Source organism: Heterocephalus glaber, unplaced genomic scaffold (assembly GCF_053883595.1).
Source record: "Heterocephalus glaber isolate CG9 unplaced genomic scaffold, H.glaber_assembly_v1.0 deba00001481, whole genome shotgun sequence".
Lineage (NCBI taxonomy): Eukaryota > Metazoa > Chordata > Mammalia > Rodentia > Bathyergidae > Heterocephalus > Heterocephalus glaber.
The window spans coordinates 53,226,377-53,239,329 of NW_028258317.1; positions in this window are offsets into that span (position 1 = coordinate 53,226,377).

The window sequence follows — 12,953 nt, forward strand, 5'->3', positions numbered from 1 at the left end:
CAAAACCTGAAAACATTTATTATGCACAGCATCTGAGGGTCAGGAATCTGGGAGTGGCTCTGCAGGTGGTTTCTGGTCAGGGTCTCTCCCAAGGCTACAATCACCGTTGGTCTGGAGCTAGAGTCATCTGAAGGCTTGACTGGGGAAGTCCATGTCCAGTCTCATTCCTAGGGCCTAGTCAGCTTCAAACCTGCTTCCCAGGTCACTCACATGTGCCTCTCCATAGTGCTGCCTCATGCTACTGTTACCAGAATGTCAAGGTTGTGTCCCATAGTGATGAAGAATGAAACTATGGGGAGAGGAGGTAGGGTGCAAGCAGATTTATTTCAAAGATAATAAAGGCAAGGAGGTAAAGCTCCTGCTAGTCTGGAAAGGGTTCTGAGTAGGATGCCCATGAGGGTTCTTTGTGTAGGGGTTTTTAAGGGGTTTAGAAGGGAGCTCAGGGTGTTGTGTAAGTGATATGATCTCTACAGGAAGTATAAGTGACGTGATCTCTGTAGGAGACTACATACTTTTTAGGGTCCAATCTATGCAGCGTTCACACTGTGCCCATGCAGGGCCTGTGCACCCTTGAGCCTGTGGCGCACCTCATCATGTTCTGGGAACTTCTAGACAGCTGAAGGACACCTGGCAGATGATTATAACATGCCTGGAGGGTCGTGAGACAGCCGACTCCATTTGGGGGTCACTGTCTTTATTGTCTAATGGACTCCAATTCCTGTCTCACTAATTCCTGTCACACCATGGCAGCTGGCTTCTGCCAGAGCAAGAGAACCTGGGATGAGAGGACCACATAGATGCCCCCATCCTTTTTTAACCACCTTGGAAATTGCAGTGCATCTCTTCTGCTGTATGCCATTTGTATTAGCCACCTTCTTGTAACTGAGACACAACACCTGACACAAGCAAATTAAGGAAGAGCGGTTTATTCTGGCTCATGTTTACAGTCCGTGGTTGGCTGGGTCCAAGGCAGGATGGCATGGCAGAGGGGCACAGTAGAGAAGAAGCTTCTCACGTCATGGCAGCTGGGAAGCAGAGAGTGAGCAGAGGAGCTGGGGTTGCAGATGAACCCGTCGAGGACAGACCCCACCGCCTAACAGCAAGCCAGCTGTAAGCCCCTGTAATCCAGTCACCTTCCAAAAGCCCCACCCTCAGTCTTGGGAATGAACCCTTTCAGTCTTGGGCAGCTCAGCATGTTTGACCAACCTCAGTCCAGTCCATATTCAAAAGGAGGGAATTCCACAAGAGGTGGGGCTGATGGGGCCGTCTGAGAGGCTGCCTTACAGCAACCATCATTTTAAGATTTAGTTCTCTTTATTTCCAAAAAACAAGTCCTGAGAGCCACTTTCAGTTCATGTATCAGAATGTATATCCCTTGTTTAATCCCTGGTACAAAAAACCCCCCCCAAAACAACACAGAATGTATACTTCAGTTTGCGTGATATGATGATGTCATGTTAAAGTGAATTAAACAAATATGTAATCCAGTTTTGGAAACAGAACTTTATTAGGGGGAGAGGGACTAATGAGAGTTACTGTATACACCTATATATTTTTTTCCTATTTGGTCATTATTTCAAAGTAAATACAAATGTTGGCATACTAATTCTGCCTGTGTTTGGATTTCTGGAGTTCGTAGCCAGATTTGTAATCTATTTCTCTTTTGAAAAAAGAAGTTAATTGTTGTTTTAATTATAAAGGTATTGTGCTTTTTTATAGACTTTAGAATCCACAGAAGAGTAAAATGAAGTAAAAAAAGGAAAACATCTGAAGATTTGCTTGTTTAAAGACCCTTTTATGCATTGGTGCTTTGTGTTTAACACTGGAATACATTTTCTATCTTATTACAAATTCTTCACTGATACAAATTCTTAATGGCTACATATTTTTTCAATTAAGAGGATGTACTATGATTTCCTTTATATTTCCCTTGTGGCTTGGTGTTTTGATTATTTTCAAAGTCAGAACATATTTAAAAGTTTTAAACCCACATTTGGAATTGATTGTTTTGATATGACTCAGAAAGAGACTAAAATTATCTATTTGTTTATTCATTTTCATTCATTTGTTCATTCATTCAAGTAGTAGATATTTATTACGCATCTAGCCTGGCACTGAGGATTTCAAACTAAGCAAGAAGGATTTGTTTAGTTTTCATACCTCATGGAACTTGGAGGCTATTGGGTCAGCAAATGAGGGGCCATTTCTTTTCTCCTCTACTGTGGGCTGTGTGCTTCTCTCCTATGCTTCATTGGTGCCTTCTGCCCATTGCTATCTGACCTGTACCACTTCATGGAGAGTACTGGTGTATAAGTTTCTTCCACTACACTATGAGGGCAAGGATCATGTCTGTTCCATCTTCTAATGGCTTCTAATATGCCAGGCCTTCTGCTACATCCTAGTGAAGAAATCTAACAAGATCTCTAGTCTTTTTTTTTTTTTTTTCTTAGATATCTGTTTTCTTGGAGCTTCTGGTCTGGCAAGGAGACAGACCTTGGACAAGCAACACACAGAAGGTTACAAATTGTGTTAATTGCCATGGAGGAATTAAAATCTAGTGTAAATGGGTTCCTAGAAGAAGGCCTGTTGGAAGAATAACATTTGAGCTGCAGCTTGGAGGAAGAGGGGCAGGTAGGCCTATGAGGAGCTGGGTGTGGGTGTTCCAGGTCAAGGAAATAGAATATGCAATGACCCTGAGGTGGGAAAGGGCTTAGAGTGCTGAAGGAGCTGAAAGGTGGCAACAGGCACCATTGTTGTGGGGAAGGGGCAGCGTGATGGGAGATAAAAACTGGAGAAGTATGTAGGGGCATCATGAAGGACTTCTAGGAAAAGTTAAGGATTTTGATCTTGATCCTAAAGGGAGTGATATGATGTGGAGACAATGCCTTAGCCGGTTTCCTCTGGAAGAAGACTAAGTTAAAGTAGTTTATTTGGGAGGTTGTATAAAGAAGCATCAGTAGAGAAGATGGGAACTGAGGCAAGGAAGGGAAGGAATCCAATAAAGGATGACTTATGATTCAAGTTTCAGGATGGACAATTGGATTTTAATGCCTTGGGTGCTCAGGGACCATCTGAGTGGAGTGTGCCCACATGTTATTCCATGCAAGGGGAATAAGAACTGAGATATTTATTCACACCGTCCTGTCAGTTGTTGCTTGAGGCCTGAGGTATGTGGGGGAATGAGGCAGTGCCTGTGAGACTGGTAAAGAGATATAGGTTCTGGCATTTGGAAACCAGGCGAGTGAACGCTGGAGCATTAGGGGTGAGGATACACAGGTGGAGGATCCAGGTGAGAAGTTAGTAGCAAACACTGGTTGTTTCAGTGAATAAGCCAGATGCAGGAGTCAATGTGGGAGATCAATTCAGAGACAATCTCAGGGTCCAGGTGGGAGGCGATGGAGAACTGGACAAGGTGGTGGCTGATGGAGATGAAGAGAAGATACGGACTTCAGATTCATGTTGGGCATGACATTTGTACTTTGGGGATGGTTTGAACAGAGGTCTGGGGCAGAAAGGAAATTCAAGAGTGATTTCAGGCCTAAGTGTCTGAGCAGGTGATAGTGTCACTTACTGAAGTGGAAAAACCAGGAGAGCTTTGTGTTTGGGTCACATATGGCATGTTGTGTGACTGTCTCCTCCTGTAGGGCAGAGCTGGAACCAGGGAGATGGATATGTGGTTCCATTCACAGGTGAATGTTTGCTGGGTGTGTGTGACAGGGGAGAGAGACAAGCAGGTGGTTAGCGTAATGTTAGACTGGGCACTCTAAATTCACAGACAGAAAAATAAAGGATGAACCAAGCAGTTAGAGGCACGATGTGGGGCCATGGATCAGTGGTGGGGCTATGAGAGAGAAAGTAAGCTGGAAGAATAGGAATGTGTATTCTTATTCTCCTTGGTACCTGCAGTTTCTGGCCTGAAATAAAAGCTCAATCAATATCTGTGACTGAACTGAGGCAATTACTGACCTGTGTATCAGGCAGCGTTTACTAGAAAAACAGATATAGCATGGTATATACAAATATATAAGCATTTATGAGATTGGCCACTCACAGAGTTGGATGTGGAAGAGTGCAAAGGGTCTATCTGCACACTGGAGACTGGAGGATCAGTTGAAGGTCTGGAGCTCACTACAGAGCCCATATCAGGAAGGCCAATGGGCCTATGCTAGAAGGCTGAAGAGTCTACACCAGAAGCTAGTGTTTGCGCTGGAAGCCAGGAGGTGATATCCAAAGACTGGGGCTCCTCCAAAGAAACAGAAGCCGATCTGTCCTTCTTTATTTCTTTATACTATCCAGGTCATAAGCTGCCCTAGGGTGGGTCTTCCATACCCTAGGGTGTGGAATTGCTGAGCCAATTTAGTTGAGCTTCTCTTCTTCAAGTTAATACACTCAATCAGCCATCATAACCTGTATGTGGGTCTTGCATTGAATGAGTTTTGCATCTCTTTACTTCTCTACTTTTGGGTTCAATAGTCTCCTTTTTTCCCTTTTGGGGTACTAGGGATAGAACTAGGGTATTGCACATGCTAGGAAAGTGCTCTAACACTGAGCTATACCCTCAGCCCTTTAAAAAATTTTATTACCCCCCAATCCTTTTTAAAAATTTTTGTTTTGAGACAAGGTTTTGTTAAGTTGCTCAGGTTGACCTTGAACTTGCAGTCCTCCTGCCTCAGCCTCCTGGGTAGCTGAGAGTAGCTGGTATTCCAAGTGTGTACCACTACCTCTGGCTGGGAGTCCATTTTAAAATGAGTCCATCTTATATCTCTATTCAGTTTTTTCTTCTTAGGGGTCAGTGCATAAGAACTCCACTTGCAGTCTCTGGTGGAGTATGAGCAACATAGTTACTGCTAACCAATCCTGAAGCCACTACGCTTGTGGAAAGTTGGATGGACTGTGGGAATGAGTCTTGGAATATTTCACTCATTCATTGCTTATCCATCCATCCGTCCATCCATCTGTCCATCCATCCATCTGTCCATCCATCCATCCATCCATCCATCTCATCCACCTGTCCATCCATCCATCTGTCCATCCATCCATCCATCTGTCCATCCATCCATCTGTCCATCCATCCATCCATCCATCCACCCACCAATCCATTCAACATGCCCTCGCCGAGTACCTACTATATGCCCATCCTCGTGTTCTTGAGGTTTTGAGATAACAACATGAATGGCTGAGCAAATGGCCAGAAAGTTTTGCTCATTAGGGAGCTACAAATAGTACCTGAGTTTCTGGACATGAACTTTTTGGCTCTCTGCCCTTCACGAACAGTTATATTGAGAAGAAAGGAGGGAAATGCCTTTATTCTTTTGCCTGCTGTGTTGTTTTAAAATTTTATCAAAATGTACAATGCTCTGAAGAAGCCCAGGGAGAAAGATCTCTTTCTGTGGTGTCTAAAAATGAACAGACCCATCTCTCAGGGAGCCATGGTGGGTCAGCAGCTGTGCCCCTAAAGAGTAGGGTGCAGAATTTGACCCCTTTAATGTTCCTAAACCTGTGGCTGGTTATTATTTTTAAGGTAGGTTTTACTTACCTGAGGATAACACTCACCAATGCATATTCAGAATTTGTGCAATCTTCCATGAGAGACATGCAATTTGAATTCATCAAATCTGCCATTTACTTTGTTTTTCTCAACTGTCCACCACCCCCAGGCAATCTGTGCTGAAATCTCTCCTCTGAGTAGAGGAATCCAGGCTCTCAAGTGTTTTGACCTTAATTCTTTCTGCCATTGTATTCAGTAGGCTGGAGGGGCAAACTCAGAGGAGTTCATAGGACACTTGGAATGTGGGGTGCATAAGAGATGCTCAGCATAATTCTCAAAAATCTCATTGGGACTGGGAATGTGCCTGTGCCCCAGCACCTAAAACAGGGCCTCCTGTCTTGTAAGAGCTCAATGAAGATGGTTTTTGAATGAATGCATGAGTGAATATTACAGTGGAAGGCTGAGCTTTGTCAACCCAAAAGTGTGCTTTGGGGTTCACTCACTAGATTTCCCTAAAGAAACAATTCCCCTGTCTCATTCTCAACAGCACAATTCTGTGAGATGTGTGTAGGGTTTCCTTTATTTATTTTGATTTTTTATTGGTACATTTTAGATATGCATTAATGATCATGTTTATTATAGAGGATTTGTATCTGTACATTGTTTATCTTGATTTTTTCCCCATTCCCCTCTCCCTTTTCCCCTTCTTATTTACAAGAGATTTGTTTCCATTTTTCCTTCTATTCTCTTTTTTTCTTGTCCCTTCCTACGTTTCCCTCTCCTTCTCCTTTTTCCCCTTCCCATTTGAACATTTTCTTCCCATTTCTCAATATCTATTCTACATTTTGGTCCTTATTTACACTTTTGGTTTCCCACACCAGAGAAACAATGAGATATTTAAACACGTATGTCTGATTTATTTCACCAAAGAATATGGTCTCAAGGTGCATCCAATTATCTAGAAATGTCCCAAGCATATCCTTTATGACAGAGTAGTACTCAATTGTATAAACCAACCACATCTTCTTTATTCATTCATTGGTTGCTGGGCATTTGGGCTGTTTCCACGATTTAGCTATTACAAATGGTGCCACTGTAAACATGGTGTGCATGTATCGCTGTGGTATGGTGCTTTTAATACTTTCTGGAAAATACCAAGAAGGGGGATAGCTGGGTCAAATGGAACCTCTAGTTTTATTTTTTTGAGGACTCTCCACACTGATTTCCACAGTGGTTGCACCAGTCTATACTCCCACCAACAGTGGAGTAGGGTTCCTTTCTCCCCACATCCTTGCCATTGATTGATTTCTTGTTAGCAGCGATTCTTTCTGGAGTGAGATGGAATCTCAGCATCATTTTAATTTGCATCTCTCAAATTACTAGTCATGCTGAACACTTTTTCATATATTTATTTGCCATTTCTACCTCTTCCTCTGAGATGTGTCTTTATTTCAGATGCCCATTTTTGGCTTGGGTCTTTAAATTTAGGGTTTTTTTTTTTTTTTGAGTTCTTTATGTATTCTAGATCTTAGTCACTTGTCTGAGAAACAGCTGACAAAATGTTTTTCTCACACTGTGGGTTGTCCCTTCATTCCATTGGTGGTTTATTTTGCTGTACAAAAGCTTTTTAATAAGATGAGATCCCACTTGTTGATTCTTTGTGATAGTTCCTGTATAATAGAGGTTTTATTAATAAAGTTTTTACTTACACCTATGCCTTCAAGGGTTCTACCTATTCTATGTTCCAGCAGATTGAGTGTTTTCATTTTAACATTTAGATCTTTGATTCATTTCAATTTTAGATTAGTGTGTGGTGAAAAATATGGGTCTAGTTTCAATATTCGGCATGAGGTAAGCCAGTTTTTCCAGCACCATTTACTAAAGACACTATCTTTTAGTGAAGGTGTTTGGCTCCTTTGTCAAAGATAGAGTAGCTGAGGGCTGGGGATTTAGCTCAGTGGTTCCTCTGCCTGCCTCACAAGCGCAAGGTCCTGAGGTCGATCCCCCGTACCAAAAAAAAAAAAAAAAAAAAAAAAAAAAGATAAGGTAGCTGAGTATGTTTGGAGTATGTTTGTGCATCTTCTAATCTATTCTATTTATCCTTGGATCTGCTTTTTTGCCAGTACCATGCTGTTTTTATCCCAGTAGCTTTGTAGAATAATTTCAAGTCAGGGATTGTGATGCTCCTTGCCTTGCCTTGGCTGCCCAGAATCGCTTTTGCTATTCTAGGTCTCTCTGGTTCCACGTGAATTGCAAGATTGTTTATCTAATTCTATGAGACATGCTATTGGTATTTTGACTGGGACTGAGTTAAATCTGTATAACAATTTTGGAAGTATGGGCATTTTCACTCTATTGGTTCTTCCTACCCAAGAACAAGGAATATCTTTTCATTTTCTTTCTTTCTTTTTGGTACTGGAAATCAAACTCAGGGCCTTATGCTTACTAGGCAGGCATGGTGTTGCTGAGCTACATTCCCAGCCCTCCCTTTTCTGATATCCTCTTGATCTCCTTTTTCATAGTGCTGTAGTTTTCAATGAAAAGGTCTTTTACTTCCTTTGTTAGATTGATTCTTAAGTACTTCTTTTTTGGGGGATGCTATTGTGAAAGACGTTGTTTCCCTCATTTCTGTCTCAGTTTGTTATTTGTGTATAGGAAGGCTATTGATTTTTGAGTGTTGACTTTCTATCCAGCTACACTACTGAATTTGGTTATTAAATCTAGTAGTTGTTTGGTGGAGTTTTTGGGTCTTCTATGTAGACTATCATGTCATCCACAAATAATGATAATTTAACTTCTTCCTTTCCTAACATTTTATTTCTTTATATTGTCTAATTGCTCTGGCTGATGTTTCCAGAACTATATTGAATAAGAGTAGTGATAGTGGACATCCTTGTTTTGTTTCTGATTTTAGCATGAAAGCTTCCAGTTTTTGTCCAATTCTTGGCTGTTGGTTTTATCAGATTGAGATAAAGACCATCTATTTCAATTTTCTGTAGGTTTTCTTTGGGGGCAAATTATTTTATTGGTGGGCTTAGTGGTGGGGAGAGGGCACTGAAAATACACTTAAAACAATGAGATCTGATGTCCTTGGCAGGGCTGGATCTGTGCCATTCCACCATCACCAAAAGCTGTAGGGTTTTTATCATGAATGGATGTTGGACTTTGTCAAATGCTTTTTCTGCAACTATTGAGATGATCATATGGTTTTTGTCCTTGGCTCTGTCAATATGGTACATTACATTTATTGATTTGTGTATGTTGAACCATCCCTGAATCCCTGGGATGAATTCTACTTGGTCATGGTTTATAATCTTCTTGGTGAATTGCTGCATTCTGTTTGCCAGTATCTTATTGAGGATTTTCGCATCTATGTTCATTAGGGAGACTGGCCTGTAGTTCTCTTTTTTTGGTTGAATCCTTCTCTGGTTTTGTTATTAGGATATTGCTTGCTGCTGGCAATATGTTTGGAAGCATTGCTTCCCTTTCAATTTCATTAAAGAGTTGAGAAGTAGTGGAATTACATCTCTAAATTTCTTGTAGAATTCAGCAGTGAATCTGTCAGGGCATGGGTTTTTCTTTGTTGGTAGGTTTTTAATTACATCTTCATTTTCATTGACTATATTGGGATATTTAGGCTTTTTATGTCTTCCTGATTCAGTTTTGGTAATTCATATCTATTTAGAAATCTATCCATTTCTTCTCTGTTTTCCACCTTATTAGAATATAGATTCTCTAAATAGGTATTGACGACCTTCTGGATTTCTGCAGGATCTGTTGTAATTTTACCCTTTTCACTTCTAATTGCATAGATTCAAATCTTTCCTTTCCTTTTTTTTTATAAGATTGGCTAAGGGTTTGTCAATTTTAGTTAATCTTTCAAAGAACCGACTCTGTGATTCATTGATTCTTTGTATTGTTTTCTTAGTCTCCATTGCATTAATTTCTGCTCTGCTCTTCATAATTTCTTCCCTCATATGAGCTTTGGGCTCAAAGAACATGCTTAAAGTAAATCCAAAAAAATTGAAATTATCCCATGCATATTATCAGACCATAGTGCAATGAAAATGGAAATCAATATCAAAGGAAACCACAAAAACTTCATAAACACACGGAAATTAAATAGCACCCTCCTTAACAACCAATGGGTCACAGATGAAATTAAAAAAGAAATTAAACAGTTTCTACAATTAAATGATAATGCCAATACAACATACCAGAACTTATGGGACACAATGAAAGCCATCCTACAATTTACAGTGGTGAATTCCCACATCAGAAAAACAGACCAAGCTCAAATAAACAACCTAATGTTGAACCTCAAGCTTCTATAAAATGAAAAGGAAGTCAAGCCCAAAGCTCACAATGTCTCCTGTGCAGCTGACAAGAATATGTACTCTGATGTTGTGGGATATTTCCTAAGTCCACTTGTTCAAAAGTTTGGGTCAGTTATTTCTTTGTTGATGTTTTTTCTAGTTGGTGTGTTTATTTGTGACAGTAAGGCATTGAGGTCCCCCTTTATAATTGTATGAGTGCTTATTTAATTTTTCATGTCTGTTAATGTTTGTTTTGTATAGTTGGGTGTTCTGGTATTTGGAGCATGTATATTTATGATTGATATCTCTTCCTCTTGGATTGTTCCCTTTACAGAGATGTAGTGACCCTCTTTGTCTCTTCTGATCAATCTTGACTTGAAATCAACTTTGTCCTCAAATAGAATTAACTCCCTCTGGTTTTTTCTGGCTTCATTTCATGTGAAGTATTGTCTTCCATACTTTGACTTTCAGTTTATGAATTTATTTTTGAATTAAATGTGTTTCTTTTATGTAGCATATCGTTGGACCTTGCTTCTTGATTCATTCTGCCAGTCTGTTTCTTTTGATTGGTGAACTGAAACCATTTACATTGATGGTTTTAACTGATATGTATTGATTTATCCTTGTCATGTTATTTTCCTTTTGTTGGTTCCCCCTTTTTTCCCCTCTGTTCACTTACTTGCCTTGTCTGGTGGATTCATTCGGTCAGCATTCATGGAGTTGAAGTCATCATTATCTCTTTCTAGAACGTCCTTCAGAATATTTTGGAATGTTGGTTTTGTGGTCATGAACTTCTTCAGGTTGTCCTTTTCATAGAAGTATTTTATTTCTCTATCATTTTTGAAAGATAGTTTTGTGGAGTACAGGCTGGCCTCGATCTTGGGATCCTCCTGCTTCATGTTCCCACCCAGTCTGCATTTGTCTGCCTTCTGTGACTCAATTGATTCCAAAGCTGGGTGGGTCAGGGACTCCTTCAAATCTCAACAGCTCTGGGCTAGTGCTTGGGTTGGGGCAGGGGTATTTCTGGCTGCAAGGACCGGAGATGATATTTTGGTGGTTCTTTGGCTGGTCCCTTACCCAGTTGGCATGGAGCACATCTTGTGATCTTTCCTCACCCATCTGTGTCAGAATGACCCAGGGCTCTCCCGCGGTTGGCACTGTTTAGGTGCAGTGGCTGGAGATCTTCCTTCCTATCCTCAACCTCTCCCATCACTCCTAGGAATGATATGGTGTGGTAGGGGCAGGGTGTGGACAGGGACCCGGGAATGGAGAGCAGAAAGACCCGGCAGAGTGCTCTCTGGAGCACAGTGCAGTGCCTTTCTTTCTCATGCAAGGACTCTCCTTTCCCCAACCAGGTGTGCCAGAGATTCAGGTTTTATCAGGATGAATTCTTTACCAGGAAGTTCCCAGGAAGTACCAAACAAGACAGCAAGAGCCAAATCCATTAACTGAGCTTTTTTACATGTGTGTGTACATACAATATACATGCACATACAGCCTGCAACATATGATGTGCATTCAGTAGACTGCACTTCAATTGTTGACTTTTGCTTTTTTTCTGAGGCTATGCAATATAATACTTTCTGAAATGTTAGGAGGTAGCAACAAGCCATGGTCAGGCCTCTGATCAAGAGATTCTACTGTGTATTAAATGTAGGCTAGTTGTATTAAATACATTTATTTATTATTTATTATTATTATTATTATTATTATTATTTATTTTTGGAAACAGAGTCTCACTATCTATCCCAGGCTGGCCTTGAACTTGCAATCCTCCTATCTTAGCCTTTAGAGTGCTGCGGCTACAGGTGTGAGCTGCCATGCTTGGTTTAAATGCATTTTTTAAAAAGATAGTACTGGGGTTTATATCTGGGTACTCCCCTCCAAGACGCAAGTGCTCATGAGCTGGGCTTTTAGGACACAGAGGCTTGGAAGCACATGGTTGGATTAGTTCACTGGTGGGTTTTGGGTTGCTAGGCGGTCGGGCATGGGGAGAGGTGGTGGCTTTGGGCCTGGCCCGAGGAGGCCCTAGCTCCCTCCCTAGCTCTGCCTTTCCTCTCTGTCTCCTGGCTTCAGGAGGTGAGCAGCTCTAGTCCCCTCTGCCCCTCTGCCTTACCTTCCTGTGTTGGAGCCAGCTGACTGTGGCCTGGAATGTGAGCCAAAGTAAACCTCTCCTTTTAGTTCTGGGTGTAGAGTATTTTGTCCCAGTGAAAAATGATTAAGAAAGGTAGGGCTTAGCTGCCTCTCCTGGGCTGGCCTTGAACTTAGAATCCTCCTGCCTCAGTGTCTTGAGTGCTGAGATTACAGATGTGCACCATCATGCCTGGCTTTGAATGCATTTTTGACTTGCGATATTTCAAATTTATGATTTATTAGGACATACCCCCATTGTAAGTCAGAGTACCTACTTATCTATTTGTATGTTTTTTATATTTATATTCTCATGCATACAATATGTATGTCATCTGCATATATACAATGTGAATTATATAAATGCACAAAAATGCTATATATATATACACTCATACAATTATATATTTATTATAGGCTTTAATACTGCAGAGGGATATGCACATGCACAAAGAAGTGTGTCTGTACACGCATATTTGCTACATATAATAGAATACTTGTTCTCAGTAGCCTTTAAATTTCAAAGTCAAAAAGAGATGAGAAGGGACCATTTCCATATTTGTCCCATCTTCAAATCCTCTCTTCCCACTAGGGATTTAATTTTTTTTTTTTTTTTTTTTTTTTAGACAGGGTCTCACTATGTAGCCCTGGCTGGTCTTGAACTCAGAGCAATCCTCCTGCCTCAGTCTCCTGAGTGCTGGGATTACAGGTGTGCACTACCATGTTCTGCTTAGGGATTTAATTTCTTTGTGAAGAGAGTATATGGAAAGGAAGAAATTAAGGACTTGGGTCCTTTTCCTGACCAAGTGCCTGGCTTCATGACCTGGAGCACCTCTCCTTCCTCTGCCAGAGTGTCCCTGTGTGCCAGGTAGGGAAGCAGGATGTGCTATTCAGGCCCCCCTGTGAGCTTGTGCCCTGATCCAAGTGCACACAGTATATGGTGAGCATGCACAACGTGCTTGGCACCTGCTGGATGCAAAGGAGTAGACCAGCCACCTGCCCTTCACAGGTGTTTGACT